Source organism: Salvelinus fontinalis, chromosome 1, assembly GCF_029448725.1.
Source record: "Salvelinus fontinalis isolate EN_2023a chromosome 1, ASM2944872v1, whole genome shotgun sequence".
In the NCBI taxonomy this organism is placed as follows: Eukaryota; Metazoa; Chordata; class Actinopteri; order Salmoniformes; family Salmonidae; genus Salvelinus; species Salvelinus fontinalis.
Genome location: NC_074665.1, coordinates 44833880 through 44854322, shown reverse-complemented (window position 1 = coordinate 44854322; position 20443 = coordinate 44833880). Strand labels below are relative to the sequence as shown.

Below are 20443 nucleotides of genomic sequence, written 5' to 3'. Positions count from 1 at the left end.
GCGTACTCCGAACGCACCACCAAAAGTCTAGGGGAGGGTCTGGGTGGGCATCTGACCACGGTGGTGGCTCCGGCTCCGGACGCTGTCCCAATCCCACCATAATAAATCCCCGCTTCTGTGTCTTCCTCAAGGTGGCGACCCTCGCCACCGACCTTGGACTGGGAACCCTAGACATGGGTCCCGCTGGATTTAGGGGCCGCCCCGGACTGAGGGACGGCAGCTCCGGACTGAAGGACAACACCGGACTGGCTGGCGGATCCTGGCTGGCTGGCTCTGGCGGATCCTGGCTGGATGACGGCTCTGGCTGGTCATGGCTCGCTGACGGCTCTGAAGGCTGGTCCTGGCTGGACGGCTCTGAAGGCTGGTCCTGGCTGGACGGCTCTGAAGGCTGGTCCTGGCTGGACGGCTCTGAAGGCTGATCCGGTCTGGCGGAAGGCTCTGGCTGATCCGGTCTGGCGGAAGGCTCTGGCTGATCCGGTCTGGCGGAAGGCTCTGGCTGATCCGGTCTGGCGGAAGGCTCTGGCTGATCCGGTCTGGCGGAAGGCTCTGGCTGATCCGGTCTGGCGGAAGGCTCTGGCTGATCCGGTCTGGCGGACGGCTCTGGCGGCTCCTGTCTGGCGGACGGCTCTGGCGGCTCCTGTCTGGCGGACGGCTCTGGCGGCTCCTGTCTGGCGGACGGCTCTGGCGGCTCCTGTCTGGCGGACGGCTCTGGCGGCTCCTGTCTGGCGGACGGCTCTGGCGGCTCTTGGCAGACGGGCGGCTTTGCAGGCTCATGGCAGACGGGCAGCTTTGCAGGCTCATGGCAGACGGGCAGTTCAGGCGCCGCTGGGCAGACGGGCAGTTCAGGCGATGCTGGGCAGACGGGCAGCTCAGGCACCGCTGGGCAGACGGGCACACCTGTAGGGAGGAGACGGAGAGACAGCCTGGTGCGTGGGGCTGCCACAGGACCCACCAGGCTGGAGAGACCTACAGGAGGCTTGATGTTAAAAGGCACCTGAAGGACCGGGCTGTGGGGGAGCACTGGAGCTCTGGTGCGCAGCCTTGGCACCACTCCCCCAGGCTGGCATACTACTCCAGCCCGTACCCTCCAGAGTGCAGGCACAGGTTGAACTGGGCTGTGGATGAGCACTGGAGATCTAGTGCCTACTACGCGCACTTCTCCCTTAGGCTCCACTCCCACATTTGCCCGGTACGAGCGGAGCGTAGGCATAGGACGCACTGCACCCTCCCAGCGCCCCGGAGACACAGCACGCAGAGCCGGCGCAGGATACCCTGGACCGAAACTGCGTACCGGAGACCAGACGCGCTGAGCAGGCACAATACGCCCCGGCTGGATGCCCACACTCACTTGACACTTTCGGGGGGCTGCCCTATAGCGCACCAGGCTATGGGCACGCACTGGCGACACCGTGCGCTTAACCGCATAACACGGTGCCTGACCAGTGACGCGTTGCTTATAATAAGCACGAGGAGTGCGCTCAGGTCTGCTACCTGGCTTAGCCACACTCCTCTCTAGCCCCCCCCAAAAACATTTCTGGGGTTGCCTCTCGTACCTGTCCCGCTGCCGTGCTGCCTCCTCATATCGCCGCCGCTCAGCACTCGCTTCCTCCAGCTCAGCTTTGGGGCGGCGATACTCCCCAGCCTGTGCCCAGGGTCCTTCTCCATTCAAGATCTCCTCCCATGTCCATGAATCCTGGGATTTCTGCGGTTGCTTTCGCTGCCCTTTTCCCCGCTGCTTGGTTCTGGTAATTTGGTGGGTGGTTCTGTAACGGTTCTCTAAATCCTCCTCCTCCTCAGACGAGGAGAGGAGAGAGGGATCTGAAGACCAATGTGCAGCGAGGTATGATGACATGATTTATTTAAGACACAACAAAATAACAAACACGACGTAGACAGAAAACGAACTATACTTGAATCAACTACAAAACAAATAAACGATGAAAACAGACCTGGACACGAACTTACATATAACGTGAAGAACGCATGAACAGGTACACGACTACAAACGAACGCTACAGTCCCGTGTGGCACGAACATACATACTGACACAGGAGACAACCACCCACAAACAAACAGTGTGAAAACACCTACCTTAATATGGCTCTCAATCAGAGGAAATGAAAACCACCTGCCTCTAATTGAGAGCCATATCAGGTCACCCTTAAACCAACATAGAAACAGAAAACATAGACTGCCCACCCAAACTCACGTCCTGACCAGCTAACACATACACAAACTAACAGAAAACAGGTCAGGAACGTGACAGTAAGTCTGTTTTATGATGCTTTAACTTCTACTTGCACACAATCCCGGATCCGGGAGCATCAGTAAAAAAAGCTGACTAGCATAGCCTAGCATAGTAAATACTAGCATCTAAATATCATTAAATCACAAGTCCAAGACACCAGATGAAAGATACACATCTTGTGAATCCAGCCATCATTTCTGATTTTTAAAATGTTTTACAGGGAAGACACAATATGTAAATCTATTAGCTAACCACGATAGCAAAAGACACAACTTTTTTTTCTCCACCATTTTTTTCCTGCATAGGTAGCTATCACAATTTCGACCAAATAAAGATATAAATAGCCACTAACCAAGAAACAACTTCATCAGATGACAATCTGATAACATATTTATTGTATAGCATATGTTTTGTTAGAAAAATGTGCATATTTCAGTTATAAATCATAGTTTATCATTGCAGCCACCATCACAACTCTCACCAAAGCAACTAGAATAACTACAGAGACCAACGTGAATTACCTAAATACTCATCATAAAACATTTCTGAAAAATACACAGCGTACAGCAAATGAAAGACAAAGATCTTGTGAATCCAGCCATTATTTCAGATTTTTTAAGTGTTTTACAGCGAAAACACAATATAGCATTATATTAGCTTACTACAATAGCCAACCACACAACAGCATTGATTCAGGCCAACAATAGCTGTCAAGTTTTGACCTCCTCCTTGTGCAATTCCCCACTTGAAAAGGACAGTCCCTCCACATGAAGATTTTAACTGGATTTCACTCAATAAACAGCCATGGAATCAGTTGTTTGTCTTTTATTTACCATTCTTTGGTTGGCAGTAAACAGGTGAAAAACCTCAAAAAAGAGATGACAAATACAAGTTATTATTTGAGTTGACAGCCTAATTAACACACAAAATTATCCACATTCACCTCAGATAAACACATTTCTGCCATTATAAAATACAAGGTTTCCACTTTTAAGCAAATGTTTCCCAAAATAGAAACCCACCATTTTTAATCAAATGAGCAGAATCAGTTTATTTTTATCTAAATTTGCATTTTAGCCAAATACATTCAAAATATTTTTAGTAGTAAAAAATTACATTTATTTTCTAATCAGTAGTTTTAAGCAGACAAATCTTACATTTTTTATCCAAAGATTTTTTAGACTATACATTTGTTACTGAATTAAGAACTTGGTTTACTAAGATTTCTACAAAGTTTAAATTACTTTTAACCATTTCAAACAAGTTCTTTGTCAACAATGAATTTGGCTCTTCTTACTTTTCCTTTATACCCCACAAACAACATTTAAAGTTATAAATACCACTCCAAAAGTCCTATCAAAGTTAAGAGTTAAGAGTCTGTGTTTTCCAGAGTATCATTAGCAGTGCACTGCTTAAGTCAGTCGAGCCAAGCATGGCCAATATGGCGCTTACCGGCTGTCTTTCACAGTTTTGTGGAGGGCTTGGACTTGCACAGTCACCTTGATCACAAAGATGAAGTTTCCTTGGTCTTGTGGTGTTATAAATGCTCCTTTCACTGCGGTCTAAAGACAACAGCAGAGCCAGGTGCTGGCACGCCCAGATTGCCTGGAAGATTTGTTCCACCTGGTTCACCACTGATTGAAGGAGGAGGAGTTTCACCACTGAGGAGCTCCCAGGCAGTTTGTCAGCACAATAGCGATAACGAATAAACCAGCAAAAGATATAACTTTTTTCACTAACCTTCTCAAACTTCTTCAGATGACAGTCCTATAACATCATATTACACAATACATAGAGTTTGTTCGAAAATGTGCATATTTAGCGGCACAAATCGTGGTTATACAATGAGAATAGTAGCCAAGCTGCCAACAATATGTCGGGAGAAATCTTGGGAGAGGCACCTAATCTAATCAGTAACTAATCCTAAACTTGACTAAAAAATACAGGTTGGACAGTAAATGAAAGATACATTAGTTCTTAATGCAATCGCTGTGTTCGATTTTATTAATTAACGTTACTACGACATACAGCGTGCGTTAAAGCGAGACCTCACCGAAATTAATGGCGGAATATGAGTTTGACATTTTTCAACAGAACAACGAATTAACATCATAAATAGTTCTTACTTTTTGATGAGCTCCCATCAGAATCTTGGGCAAGTTGTCCTTTTTCCAAAAGAATCGTTGCTCGGTTGTAGATTGTCGCCTTCAACTTTGGAATTAGCAGTAAACATTAGCCATGTGGGCCAGACGTGCCCAAATCCCTAGAGCGCAGCACAAATAAATACCCGAAAATTGCAATATACTGATATAAACGGATATAACTCGGTTTAAAATAACAACATTATGATGTCTTTAACACCTATATCGAATAAAATCAGAGCCGGATATATCTAAGGCCCATAACGGTAGCTTTCCAGAACGCCATCCTGAGGTCTGTCTTGCGTCATGGCGAATGGAAAAAAGAGAGTACACCATGTTTCCAGCCCATTTATAAGGCTTCAGATCTGCCTAGCAACTCCATTTCAATTCTCACTATTCGCTGACATCCAGGGGAAGGCGTATGCAGTGCATCACAACCAATAGAAGACATGCAAATTAATAAACCGACCTCAGAACAGCCTGCAGATTTCAGCATTCTCACATCCTCATAGGAAAATTGCTCCAACTCGAGTTCTGTTTTACTCACAGATATAATTCAAACGGTTTTAGAAACTAGAGAGTGTTTTCTATCCAATAGTAATAATAATATGCATATTGTACGAGCAAGAATTGAGTACGAGGCAGTTTAATTTGGGAACGAAATTATTACAAAGTGCAAACAGCACCCCCTATTGAGAAAAGGTTTTAAGGTCCTTTTCTGCTGTCAACACACAGAGGGTGAAACAAGTGTGGGAGAAAGAATTGTCTGTTACTATTGACGAATAGATGTGGGAGGACATTTGGAGATATGCAAAAACAATATGTAATCGTACTAGAGCAATCCAATTAAGAATAATACACAGATTGCATATATCCCCAAATCTCAGACATGCTTTTAGCCCCTCTTCCTCTTCTCCTCAGTGTCTTAAATGTAAAACTGATACAGGCACCCTAACACATTGTTTATGGTCATGTACCAAAATACAAAGATACTGGTCTGGTGTTCAGCAAGAAATTGAAAAGATCCTAGGGGTTGATCTAGAATTAGACCCAGTTTCTTTACTGTTAGGTCCCCCTAGTAGGCATGTTACTTCTGTGGGTAAGAGGAGGCTTTACAACATCCTTACCTTCGCAGCGAGGAAAAACATCCTTTTACAGTGGATTAGTGATAAGGTTCCTTCTATTAAAGATTGGCATAAGATACTATTTGAATGGGTGCCACTGGAATATCTGACATGTACATTGCATTCTAAAACAGATGAGTTGTACAAAGTATGGGAACATTATCTAAATTACCTAGAACCTGAGGTATCAGCTATTATGCTGCAAGGATTCTCTTAGAATGGTGGTGATCTATGCATTTCAGAATTACACTGTACGTTCCATGTGTGGAACCTCACTTCTTGGTTTAAACTGGGCTTTTTTGTTTAATTTCTGTTTGTAAGTTTGATTAAAATGTATGTATTGAGAGACGCAATGATGGGGATGGGGTGAGAGAAGCGCCGAGCGGGGAGAGGAAAATGGTGTGTATATATATGTGTATGTATGTGTATGTGTGTGTGTATGTAGGTATGTATGTATGTGAAAAAATATATATACACTGCTCAAAAAAATAAAGGGAACACTTAAACAACACAATGTAACTCCAAGTCAATCACACTTCTGTGAAATCAAACTGTCCACTTAGGAAGCAACACTGATTGACAATAAATTTCACATGCTGTTGTGCAAATGGAATAGACAAAAGGTGGAAATTATAGGCAATTAGTAAGACACCCCCAAAAACGGAATGGTTCTGCAGGTGGTGACAACACACCACTTCTCAGTTCCTATGCTTCCTGGCTGATGTTTTGGTCACTTTTGAATGCTGGCGGTGCTCTCACTCTAGTGGTAGCATGAGATGGAGTCTACAACCCACACAAGTGGCTCAGGTAGTGCAGTTCATCCAGGATGGCACATCAATGCGAGCTGTGGCAAAAAGGTTTGCTGTGTCTGTCAGCGTAGTGTCCAGAGCATGGAGGCGCTACCAGGAGACAGGCCAGTACATCAGGAGACGTGGAGGAGGCCGTAGGAGGGCAACAACCCAGCAGCAGGACCGCTACCTCCGCCTTTGTGCAAGGAGGTGCACTGCCAGAGCCCTGCAAAATGACCTCCAGCAGGCCACAAATGTGCATGTGTCTGCTCAAACTGTCAGAAACAGACTCCATAAGGGTGGTATGAGGGCCCGACGTCCACAGGTGGGGGTTGTGCTTACAGCCCAACACCGTGCAGGACGTTTGGCATTTGCCAGAGAACACCAAGATTGGCAAATTCGCCACTGGCGCCCTGTGCTCTTCACAGATGAAAGCAGGTTCACACTGAGCACATGAGCACATGTGACAGACGTGACAGAGTCTGGAGACGCCGTGGAGAACGTTCTGCTGCCTACAACATCCTCCAGCATGACCGGTTTGGCGGTGGGTCAGTCATGGTGTGGGGTGGCATTTCTTTGTGGGGCCGCACAGCCCTCCATGTGCTCGCCAGAGGTAGCCTGACTGCCATTAGGTACCGAGATGAGATCCTCAGACCCCTTGTGAGACCATATGCTGACACATGCACATTTGTGGCCTGCTGGAGGTCATTTTGCAGGGCTCTGGCAGTGCACCTCCTTGCACAAAGGCGGAGGTAGTGGTCCTGCTGCTGGGTTGTTGCCCCCCTACGGCCTCCTCCACGTCTCCTGATGTACTGGCCTGTCTCCTGGTAGCGCCTCCATGCTCTGGACACTACGCTGACAGACACAACAAACCTTTTTGCCACAGCTCGCATTGATGTGCCATCCTGGATGAACTGCACTACCTGAGCCACTTGTGTGGGTTGTAGACTCCGTCTCATGCTACCACTAGAGTGAGAGCACTGCCAGCATTCAAAAGTGACCAAAACATCAGCCAGGAAGCATAGGAACTGAGAAGTGGTGTGTGGTCACCACCTGCAGAACCATTCCGTTTTTGGGGGTGTCTTACTAATTGCCTATAATTTCCACCTTTTGTCTATTCCATTTGCACAACAGCATGTGAAATGTATTGTCAATCAGTGTTGCTTCCTAAGTGGACAGTTTGATTTCACAGAAGTGTGATTGACTTGGAGTTACATTGTGTTGTTTAAGTGTTCCATTTATTTTTTTGAGCAGTGTATATATATATGCAGGTATGTGTAAGTGAGTGCTGTTTTTTTGCTTTGTCTTTGTTGCTGTATCTCTTAATATGGGTGAAAATTGTGAAATTCCAATAAAAATACTGTTACAAAAAATCTTTGCATGCGTTACTAAGCTGGGATCGGCGTACACCTGATGTTTAAGATAAAATAACAGCGCTTGTAGGAGAAGCAGCACCACCCTCACGCCATTTCTTTTCTCCAGCAGTTGGCTGGCAGTCCTCAGTTTTGAGAGAAAGGCTTTTTTATACATTCTTGCTTGAGTTGTATCATAAGTTGAACTCTATATACTTCCCAATAATAGAATCAATTGCCCCCCTCCCTTTTTAAAAGGAAAAAAGCAGCCAGTTGTTCATTTCATCAAATACCATGGATATCCATAAAACCTACGAGGACTCCGATACGTCATGGGGGCCCGACACTAAGGACTCTATGCCTCGCAGCCCGACACTCTACTCCCCCCTGGCAAGACCCACGACACCACCTACATTTACACAGCCTGAGGATGTGTTTGATGGGGTGGCCAGTACTATTTATGTTGACACCATCAAGCTTACCCTTGTGTGATGTTCTTATAATCATGGAAATATCTGTAGGACAAGGTGACTTATCAATTTAGTCGCCTGTATTTAGCCCCCCAAAATGAACTGCTAATTAGCTGCTAATGTAGCAATCATAAAGAACTACAAATGCCATGATGATCTGGACAAGACTGCCAAGGCAAAGGTAAGATTCTCTGAATTAACTATGTTAGCTAAATTTAGTAATGAATTAATTGGCAAAATATCTTTAAATTGACAATTCAGAGAGTTCAGTAATATGTTTCACCTCAAAGAAAAGTGGCATGTTTAAATATGAGATGAGGGCAAGCAGTTCAACACAGGTAGGTCACATTCACCATTTTGGGCAGTATATTATGGTCTATTATGACATCACATCCACATAAGTGTGTGAGATTCTACAACTCGTATTATATGTGTACCAAGTATGATGTCACAACTGATCAATAAATTCCAAATGTTCTATTTGAACATTCTGACGTCTGATTGCTGAAAATAGAACACTAGTATCCAAGACAATCTAGCAGATTCCTCCTGAGATATAGTTAACACAGTAGATCACAATAAAATAGAGAAAGTTCTTCTAGACGAAAATTTTGTTGCAGAACGAGGTTAGAAGAATGTCACTGTCAATCTCCCTGATGAGGAGGAGATTCTTGCAGTCGCTACAGGAAGATAATGCTTTAACAGGGAACCTTGGAGCTGCCTGTAGCAACTCCATTCAGCCTGCGCTGCCACCTCAACCCAAGGCCACTGAGAAGCTTCCAGGGCTCAAACAAAACAGTTTTAACACCTCCAGAATTCCAGTACTGGAGTTGACTGAAGAAAGAAAGGGTGCTCTGCAGCGACTTGCCAGTTTGAAGGCTGTGGAAAAGAAACCACATCCTCCCTCAAGAATCCCAGTCCTGCAGAAGAAGAGGTCCATCTGCAATGGGAAGAGTCAAGGACTGCATGTAGCTCCAACATCTCAGCAGTCAGGGAAGGCTACTGTTCCTCCCATCCGGAAGCCACTGCAACCTATCCGTACCAAGAGGGATCAAACATGCGTGGTGAAAGACATCTACCTCCATAGTGCCAAGCCATTGAAGGCAGTCCATGGAGCCAATATGGTCACCAAGATGCCACTGCCTCCCATTAGAGCCAGAGTCACTGTGCCAAACAATGATGCCAAGAAGGAGCCATTCCAGCCAGTCAGACCAGAGGGCAGCCCTCGTCCTGCTGCTTCAAAGTACAGAAGGCAGGTTGTGAAGAAACACGTTCAGTTCAAGACTCAGACCCTAACTGTACAGGATCTACCGCCGTGCCCCGATGAAATGGTATGGGACGTCTTTAACTCAGAGGCTGAGCAGGTAATGGCATGTATGAAGGCCAAGCTGATCAGTGTCACCCAAGAATTGAAACTGATTAAGAGTGGGGCCAAGATGGATGCTCAGGCTTTGGAGGAGATAAATGCAAAAGAACGCTTCAGAAAAAAGGTGGAGAAGTTCATCCAGGAGATCTGCCTGATGAAGGTGGATTCTGACCTATGGGAGATGATAAGAGATAACGAAGAAGAGGAAGAAGAGGAAGAAGAGGAAGAAAGGATTAAAGAGGTGAGGAGAAATGGAGAAGAAAGCAGTGTGTCAAGTAAGCCAAAGCAGACAGCCACGAGATACACTGTGAACAAGCCAAAGGAAGTCAAGAAGGGTTTGAACATGGAAGAGAAAAAGGAGGACAGACAGGTAAAGTAGCTTGACATTCCAAAGCCATGCTAACTGTTGATCTAGTGTAGTGTTGGTGATCACGTGCATTTGTATCAGAGGAGGTTGATGGGAGGAGTTATAGGAGGATAGGATCGTTGTAATGGCTGGAATGAAATGAATTGATCGGAATCAAACATGTTTCCATGTGATTGATGTGTGTGATACCGTTCCTTTTATTCTATTCCAGCCATTACAATGAACCCATTACAATGAGCTCCTCCCACCAGCCTCCTCTGGTTTGTACATGTTGTATATCTTGTGTCTGTTGCCCAGCTGCCCATTATTTGGCCCATCTGATAACATCCATTCATTCAGGTGGTGTTGAAACGTCGATTTGGGATGAGTGCAGGCAACTCCAAGCTGAAGCAGTGTGAGCACTGCGGCCGGTGCTTTGATCCTAGTCGCCTGGAGAAACACAGCGAGATCTGTGCCAAGCTCTCCTCCAAGAGCTCTAGACGAGGGGTCTATGACTCCACCAAGCACCGGCTCAAAGGCACTGTACTGGCTGGCTACGTGACGCGATCCGTGGTGTGATGCACCAAGGGACCTGAGTCTGTCGCTCTTTTGTATTTTGGATTGAACAGACAGACATACAGGGACTGCTAAACCACCTGCTGCCCAAATGAGGACTTCTACCTTGGAATCTGTGAGGGTTCCAATAAGAGGCAGTACTACTAGAAGGCAGTATTGTATACAGAAACATCTAAACCAACAGTGTTCAGCAGTTCCTCAAATCTACAGAAACACCTGTATAAAACACCTCAATAAAATCTAATCCAAATACTAATCTAAATCATTCTGTCAGATGTGTTACTAGTGCAGGAAAGTAGAATAAATGAAATATTAAGAAACAAGGGTACAAATTTATCAAATCTGAATACGAAAAGGAGTGATTTGTTCTTTTGTTTGTTCAAAATTACACAAATAACTGAAGTTGGTCAGCTTTTGACAGCTTAATCCTTGGTCTCTCAGCATAATCCATAGATGATTACAATTATAGTTCGATGATGTCTGCTAGACTAGTTGACTGACCTGTAGGGCAGGCCGAATCCCGTGTCTCCCTTCTCCACCTCCTCCTTGAACTGCTGCACACAGTCCAGGAAGGCCACCATGGCATGGTCAAACTTGTTGTCCCAGAAGAAGCGCAGACCCCCTATACAGTACAGTGGTAGCTCCTACACACACAAGAAGAAAGAGAGAGTAGAATGTACCATATACAACATGGCCTATTCACTGGGGTTGGCTTGGGCCAGTCTAATGAGCATTGGAAAATAGTTCACTCTTTTTTTCACAGCTCATTAAAAAATGTTTGTTTGTCTCTATATAGTAGCCAGCGTTGAATGTGTTCATGTACTGTGGCTTTTAGTTCGAGACCTCACTTGTTGGTAACAACCATCACACCTCCTCATCCATGCTTCACGGTTGGAACAAAACATGCAGAGATCATCCGTTCACCTACTCCGCGTCTCACAAAGACACGGCGGTTGGAACGAACCAAAACCTGAAATTTGGACTAATCAGACCAAAGGACAGATTTCCACCGGTAAAATGTCCATTGCTCGTGTTTCTTGGCATAAGCAAGTCTCTTCTTATTATTGGTGTCCTTTAGTAGTGGTTTCTTTGCAGCAATTCGACAACGAAGGCCTGATTCACAGTCTCCTCTGAACAGTTGATGTTAATCCGGGTTTGCACTGCAAAAATTGAAATCTAAGTAAGATTAAATATCTTAAATCAAGGCAATATATGCTTGTTTTTTGTCTGACAAGATATTTCTTCTTATCAGCCAGTTTTTATGTTGGAGCATTTCACTTGTTTCAAGCTTTTTTGTGCTTAATTATCTTAATAAGATTATATAACTTGTTACTGAGATTGTGTTACTGGTTCCGAGTAACTTAATGCTCGAAACTATAATTAACAGAATTATAAAGGCGTTTGATCAACACTGACAAGTCCAAAACTGCTTTGTCAAAGTCAGAATTTCTTATTTCAAGCATCTTATCCTTTTAATCTCTTCACATATTAAGAACAGGTAATGACCAAATGGAATTCACTGTTTTATTGTCAATCTTACACACAGCACAGCAATCATGTAGGCAAAATACAGTACAGAACAAAGACAGTACACTATTGATATCTGGGGAACACACTGAGTCATTTGAACTGTTGTACAATTCTATTACTTCCCCAAGACGGTATTTGACTTGTCCATAAGTTTGGCTCTTGTTGCCAATTGTGTAATATTGAGGTAAAATCAACCAGCTTTTCAGCATCCACTAACTCAGTGGCCTGTGCAAAGTGTGGGACCTCAACTTGATAAGCCATGATGCTTCTATCAAAGCGTATATTTTGAAATGGTTGATATTGCAAACAATAAAGCCTAGAATCAACAAGAAAAATGTTTTTAACCAGTCATATTGGCATTTTACCATTCAGTACTTTGGCATAGATCATGGACTTCTGAGTTGTATTAATTACAAGCCATTTGACGGATACAGCATGGTTTACTTCATTGAAACCTAGGAAGTCCCTCAATTTTCCACAAATATTGTAGATCTTTAACCTCTGATACAGGTCCCATCTCCCTTTCATTTGAAACAATTGGGTGCATTGAACTGTCTACATTTTGGCAGCTTTCATATATTTGGTTCTGATTGGTCAAAGATGGACAAATATTTTTTTTTAAATTGAGCTTGGAAGCCCATTGTTTAAAGAAACAATGTTTAGACACATACAAATATGTCTGACCATTGGACCCAATGACTTTATCTGTGATGGCAAATGTATCATATAATGCTGTTTAGGTGTAACACTGCGGTCTGGAAAAAGCTCCTTCCAATGCTTCAAATGATTTTCAATGAGTAACTTCAACCTAGACACAGTCACAATGGAAAGAACAAATACTATCTGTACAATCTCTATTAGCTCAATTGTCAGTCGTATATACTGTATGCATTGACTTCCAAACTCTCCAAAACAAATGGCAATATCCTTAGCAGGACAAGCATTTGCCCAGATGACTGTTTTAGTTTACCATCACTTGACGTTAATGTACTAACAGAAATTGGGGATGGCCCGATCTCTACCATCTAGAGGGGAATAAGGGAAACCAAGAACAGCAGAATTCACTGAGTCCAGATCAATCTGTCCTGACACAACAAGATGATTCAAAACACATTTGATTTCCAATGGGGCTATGCCCTCCAGAATTACATGCATAATGTCTTGCGGAGTTTGTTGCATGATATCAAAGGCTGAGAATTTAACTAACTTGCTCCGTCTATTCATCCCATATCTTGTTCTCAAGGTTGTTGCGAAGCAAGTCAGTCTGTGCCTTTTCTATTTCCTCACACTGTCTGACATGCTTCTCCAATGTCCTGTTAGTATATGCATCTTCATTGAAGTGTGACTGCATGTCCTCAAAAGAACACTCAGTGTCTGCACTTACTGTAGGCAAAGCCCACACCCTCTTTACACCCTGCTAGTTCATGTTGTGCCAGGGTGTCTCCAGAGAGAGAGACCAGATATCGTTTTCTCTACATTAATAGTTAGCATTTTAACCCCACTGTACAATGCATCCATGTCTTCCTTGATTCTAGTCAATATTACATCTACACCAGATTGACGGAGGTCTGCTGATCTTGCCATGGCAAGTAGCCTGATAGCAGCCAGTTTAGACCTGTATTTTGGATGTATATTTCCTAGGATGTAGTACACCATTAACAACTTGTTTTTTGATGCTAAGGATCCTAGTGGATTACAGATCTCTATTTCGTCCATGTAAAGAACAATCTGCAATGCATTTGGTTTCTCTGAAAATAAGGGATGTGATTTTAGAAGAGCACCATCAACAATGTCATGAATAAACCTTTCCCTGCACATCTGGGGTCCATTTCCAACCATATACTAAATCCTTGGTTGTGATAAGAACTGTTCTAGACTTTTGACTAATGGTACATGATAAAATAATTTGTCTTTGATGAAAAGGTCTTTTGAGCATCCACATTTCATCCTGTATATGGTTCGAGCAATGTGAATTTCCTCTGCATCCAAACCGCTAAACTGCTTCTTAATAACACTGTCCTGTCTAAATGTTGTTGCAGCGTCAGCAAAAGGCCCAATGAAATTGTCAAATATATCCATTGCATCTTTTTCAAGTTTCCCTGATGTGCTTCCTGAATGCTTCTTTAGCACTGCCTCCATCTGCTTCCTGAGGTTGTCCAATAGTGATGATTGATACTGCTGTACCCCAGCAACAATGTCATTCACGCCTTTCTGAAAATGAGAGAGAGAGAGAGAGGTGGGGATGTCATCAATCATGTATACCTATGATATTCAGATGTTCTTATGACATATTCATTAACATAAGGACAGTATGCTGCAGTAGTTTGTGTCAGGGGGCTAGGGCCAGTTGGTTATATCTGGAGTACTTCTCCTGTCATATCCAGTGTCCTGTGTGAATTTAAGAATGCTCTCTCTAATTATCTCCTTCTCTCTCTCTCTCTCGGAGGAACTGAGCCCTAGGACCATACGTCAGGACTACCGGGCATGATGACTCCTTGCTGTCCCCAGTCCACATGGCCTTGCTGCTGTCCCAGTTTCAACTGTTCTGCCTGCGGTTATGGAACCCCTACCTGTCCCAAACCTGCTTTTTTCAACTCTAAATTATCGGCTATAAAAAGCCAACTGACATTTATTCCTGATTATTATTTGACCATGCTTGTCATTTATGAACATTTTGAACATCTTGGCCATGTTCTGTTATAATCTCCACCCGGCACAGCCAGAAGAGGACTGGCCACCCCTCATAGCCTGGTTCCTCTCTAGGTTTCTTCCTAGGTTTTGGCCTTTCTAGGGAGTTTTTCATTACATTTACATTTACATTTAAGTCATTTAGCAGACGCTCTTATCCAGAGCGACTTACAAATTGGTGCATTCACCTAATGACATCCAGTGGAACAGCCACTTTACAATAGTGCATCTACATCTTTTAAGGGGGGGGGGGGGGGGGGCAGAAGGATTGCTTTATCCTATCCTAGGTATTCCTTGAAGAGGTGGGGTTTCAGGTGTCTCCGGAAGGTGGTGATTGACTCCGCTGTCCTGGCGTCGTGAGGGAGTTTGTTCCACCATTGGGGTGCCAGAGCAGCGAACAGTTTTGACTGGGCTGAGCGGGAACTGTACTTCCTCAGTGGTAGGGAGGCGAGCAGGCCAGAGGTGGATGAACGCAGTGCCCTTGTTTGGGTGTAGGGCCTGATCAGAGCCTGAAGGTACTGAGGTGCCGTTCCCCTCACAGCTCCGTAGGCAAGCACCATGGTCTTGTAGCGGATGCGAGCTTCAACTGGAAGCCAGTGGAGAGAGCGGAGGAGCGGGGTGACGTGAGAGAACTTGGGAAGGTTGAACACCAGACGGGCTGCGGCGTTCTGGATGAGTTGTAGGGGTTTGATGGCACAGGCAGGGAGCCCAGCCAACAGCGAGTTGCAGTAATCCAGACGGGAGATGACAAGTGCCTGGATTAGGACCTGTGCCGCTTCCTGTGTGAGGCAGGGTCGTACTCTGCGGATGTTGTAGAGCATGAACCTACAGGAACGGGCCACCGCCTTGATGTTAGTTGAGAACGACAGGGTGTTGTCCAGGATCACGCCAAGGTTCTTAGCGCTCTGGGAGGAGGACACAATGGAGTTGTCAACCGTGATGGCGAGATCATGGAACGGGCAGTCCTTCCCCGGGAGGAAGAGCAGCTCCGTCTTGCCGAGGTTCAGCTTGAGGTGGTGATCCGTCATCCACACTGATATGTCTGCCAGACATGCAGAGATGCGATTCGCCACCTGGTCATCAGAAGGGGGAAAGGAGAAGATTAGTTGTGTGTCGTCTGCATAGCAATGATAGGAGAGACCATGTGAGGTTATGACAGAGCCAAGTGACTTGGTGTATAGCGAGAATAGGAGAGGGCCTAGAACAGAGCCCTGGGGGACACCAGTGGTGAGAGCGCGTGGTGAGGAGACAGATTCTCGCCACGCCACCTGGTAGGAGCGACCTGTCAGGTAGGACGCAATCCAAGCGTGGGCCGCGCCGGAGATGCCCAGCTCGGAGAGGGTGGAGAGGAGGATTTGATGGTTCACAGTATCGAAGGCAGCCGATAGGTCTAGAAGGATGAGAGCAGAGGAAAGAGAGTTAGCTTTAGCAGTGCGGAGCGCCTCCGTGATACAGAGAAGAGCAGTCTCAGTTGAGTGACTAGTCTTGAAACCTGACTGATTTGGATCAAGAAGGTCATTCTGAGAGAGATAGCAGGAGAGCTGGCCAAGGACGGCACGTTCAAGAGTTTTGGAGAGAAAAGAAAGAAGGGATACTGGTCTGTAGTTGTTGACATCGGAGGGATCGAGTGTAGGTTTTTTCAGAAGGGGTGCAACTCTCGCTCTCTTGAAGACGGAAGGGACGTAGCCAGCGGTCAGGGATGAGTTGATGAGCGAGGTGAGGTAAGGGAGAAGGTCTCCGGAAATGGTCTGGAGAAGAGAGGAGGGGATAGGGTCAAGCGGGCAGGTTGTTGGGCGGCCGGCCGTCACAAGACGCGAGATTTCATCTGGAGAGAGGGGAGAGAAAGAGGTCAAAGCACAGGGTAGGGCAGTGTGAGCAGAACCAGCGGTGTCGTTTGACTTAGCAAACGAGGATCGGATGTCGTCGACCTTCTTTTCAAAATGGTTGACGAAGTCGTCTGCAGAGAGGGAGGAGGGGGGGGGGAGGGGGAGGAGGATTCAGGAGGGAGGAGAAGGTGGCAAAGAGCTTCCTAGGGTTAGAGGCAGATGCTTGGAATTTAGAGTGGTAGAAAGTGGCTTTAGCAGCAGAGACAGAAGAGGAAAATGTAGAGAGGAGGGAGTGAAAGGATGCCAGGTCCGCAGGGAGGCGAGTTTTCCTCCATTTCCGCTCGGCTGCCCGGAGCCCTGTTCTGTGAGCTCGCAATGAGTCGTCGAGCCACGGAGCGGGAGGGGAGGACCGAGCCGGCCTGGAGGATAGGGGACATAGAGAGTCAAAGGATGCAGAAAGGGAGGAGAGGAGGGTTGAGGAGGCAGAATCAGGAGATAGGTTGGAGAAGGTTTGGGCAGAGGGAAGAGATGATAGGATGGAAGAGGAGAGAGTAGCGGGGGAGAGAGAGCGAAGGTTGGGACGGCGCGATACCATCCGAGTAGGGGCAGTGTGGGAAGTGTTGGACGAGAGCGAGAGGGAAAAGGATACAAGGTAGTGGTCGGAGACTTGGAGGGGAGTTGCAATGAGGTTAGTGGAAGAACAGCATCTAGTAAAGATGAGGTCAAGCGTATTGCCTGCCTTGTGAGTAGGGGGGGAAGGTGAGAGGGTGAGGTCAAAAGAGGAGAGGAGTGGAAAGAAGGAGGCAGAGAGGAATGAGTCAAAGGTAGACATGGGGAGGTTAAAGTCACCCAGAACTGTGAGAGGTGAGCCGTCCTCAGGAAAGGAGCTTATCAAGGCATCAAGCTCATTGATGAACTCTCCAAGGGAACCTGGAGGGCGATAAATGATAAGGATGTTAAGCTTGAAAGGGCTGGTAACTGTGACAGCATGGAATTCAAAGGAGGCGATAGACAGATGGGTAAGGGGAGAAAGAGAGAATGACCACTTGGGAGAGATGAGGATCCCGGTGCCACCACCCCGCTGACCAGAAGCTCTCGGGGTGTGCGAGAACACGTGGGCAGACGAAGAGAGAGCAGTAGGAGTAGCAGTGTTATCTGTGGTGAGCCATGTTTCCGTCAGTGCCAAGAAGTCGAGGGACTGGAGGGACGCATAGGCTGAGATGAGCTCTGCCTTGTTGGCCGCGGATCGGCAGTTCCAGAGGCTACCGGAGACCTGGAACTCCACGTGGGTCGTGCGGGCTGGGACCACCAGGTTAGGGTGGGCGCGGCCACGCGGTGTGAGGCGTTTGTATGGTCTGTGCAGAGAGGAGAGAACAGGGATAGACAGACACATATTTGACAGGCTACAGAAGAGGCTACGCTAAAGCAAAGGAGATTAGAATGACAAGTGGGCTACACGTCTCGAATGTTCAGAAAGTTAAGCTTACGTAGCAAAAAATCAATAAAATTACAAATCTTATTGACTAAAATGATATAGTACTGCTGGCTGGTGAAGTAGCCTGGCTAGCAGTAGCTGCGTTGTTGAAAGTGAAGCTGGCTAGGTGACCTCGACAGTTTCTCTAAATTTCTCTAAACTACACAATTATCATGGATACAAGGACAGCAAAGACAACTAGCTAACACTACGCTAATCAAGTCGTTCCGTTGTAATGTAAGTTTCTACAGTGCTGCTATTCGGTAGAAGTTGGCTAGCTAGCAGTGTTAGCTAGCAGTGTTGGCTAGGTAGGAGGACAGCAGCGCGGCAGGCGAAACTAGCTGGCTAGCTAACCGATAATTACTCAAAGTTACACAATTATCTTAGATACAAAGCTAGCAAAGAAAACTATGTAGCTAGCTAACACTACACAAAACAAGTCGTTCCGTTGTATTGTAATCGTTTCTACAATGCTCTTCGGTGGCAAGCTGGCTAGCTAGCAGTGTTGGCTACGTTGCGTTAATTTCGAACGAAAATAGCTCGCTAGCGAACCTCAATAACGACGCAATTATGTTTGATAAAAGACGGCTATGTAGCTAGCTAAGATCAAACAAATCAAACCGTTGTACTGTAATGAAAATGAAAATCAGACCGTTGTACTATAATGAAATGTAATGAAAAGTTATACTGGAAAATGAAAAGTTTTCCTAACTGCCGTGCTTCTACACCTGCATTGCTTGCTGTTTGGGGTTTTAGGCTGGGTTTCTGTACAGCACTTCGAGATATTAGCTGATGTACGAAGGGCTATATAAAATAAACTTGATTGATTGACATAAGGGATCAACAATAGTAAGGTGGACAACCTGGCACTGAGAATGAACTCAACCATCACTGAACCACTACAAAATGCTCTGCATAATGTAACAAACCAAATGATGTGCTCTGTTCAGAAAAAGCATCTTACCTGTGATAGAGGATGCTTGGCTCTGGCATTTATCACAAAAGCAGTGGTATGTGTTGTCAGATAATAAAAAAATGTTGACATTGAATGTAGTATCCTGAGGCTGGACATTACTAGTTCATGACAAGTATAATGTTTGTGACGGGAGAAGTGGTTGCGAAGTCTGACTATGAATGCTATTAGTAAATCTAAGTACTTTTTAAAAATATGGTCAATTTCAGTAGATTTACTCGGTTGGTGGCACTTACTTGTTGCACTGTGACAGCTCCATGTTGGTCAATGCCCCTTTGCCCTTCATTGGAGTCAGATGTATGGAGTTCCTGATCAGTGATGCTGGAGTTAGCTAGAAGATTATCGGGTTGAATGTTGTCCTGTGTACCACGCATCAAATTAACAGATGATTATTTGAAATTGTATTTAGTTTCACCAATAGTGCTATTTAAGTGTTTTGTTCCTATTTATCATCGATTATTTTCACATGAACCCAGCTTTAGCCATAAGAGTCATTATGGCTAAAATGATCGAGTAGCCTAATGGACAGTATGACTTTGGTCCGTGTATCGTCTGTTCATTAAATCTTTTTTTTAAATCCAGAGAACAAAAAAAATACTAGCCAGCTACTTACGTGTTCCGGTGGTGCTTGGCTTTCCTCCGATGGCTGTTCATCTGGTCGGATGCAATCAAGTAGGTGTTGAAGGTGGTTTCTCTTTACATGATGGGAGGAATTGTACACTATATTCCTCAGTGCATCTGTCAATACCACAGAGCAACCAGAAATCAGGGCTGCGACTGTGCAATCTATTGATATGGCTCAATAACAGTTTCAATGAAAAAGTCATAAAAACGCAGCAGATAACGCACCGTCAAAGCATCTTGAACGTTACTAAACGCAAACGCAAGTAAAACGTTCCCACTGCTTTCGATGAAAAGGGCGGAAAGACCTGAAAATGATGTTCACAAGTATTTATAACATGACCAGTAATTTGACTGGAGTATAGAACAACAGCACTTGGACTTTTAACTATACATGTATCACTCCGCTTTACAGGTGTTCTAATAACCGTAAATTACATTAACGATCGTTATCCATCTTAAATTGTAACAAACTTTGCACCGCAAATATGAACATATTTCCACAAATAACATTTGAGTTAAATTATGAATGGTCGTCAGGAGAGGACGGTAACGTGTAGAACTACACAAAGTAGCAGTAGCAAGCTAGTGTATAGGAAAATGTATATGTGGTGCTTGGCAACAGTCCAGTACCAGACCAGTTGTGGAACTATGTGTGTTGGAGCCAAATAAATGATTAAATAAATAAACAAATCATAATCTGTTGTCGCTTATTACTGTTAAATAATACATTGTGCTTGTAGAACTGTTGTATAAAAGCAATATCACACTCGAGGTCGTGCTGTTATACTGAATATTATTATATTTGTCCAGTGGCCTCGTACCTACGGCCGAATCACAGCCGTGCTGATATTCAGCACTCCCTCTCATGTGATATTGCTTAACTGACGTGCGTTCATCACATTATCTAGCTAAATAAG

The 20443-nt window shown here is 45.1% G+C and overlaps 1 long non-coding RNA gene across 1 annotated transcript; it reads right to left on the bottom strand.

The window, feature by feature from the left end:
* Window positions 1-11921: 11921 nt before the first annotated feature.
* On the bottom strand, window positions 11922-20093 carry LOC129855315 (uncharacterized). The gene is made up of 3 exons (XR_008759493.1): window positions 19516-20093; window positions 19139-19261; window positions 11922-14152 (listed from the first exon to the last, which is right to left on the bottom strand). It is a non-coding gene; the product is annotated as an uncharacterized LOC129855315 (long non-coding RNA).
* Window positions 20094-20443: the final 350 nt, after the last annotated feature.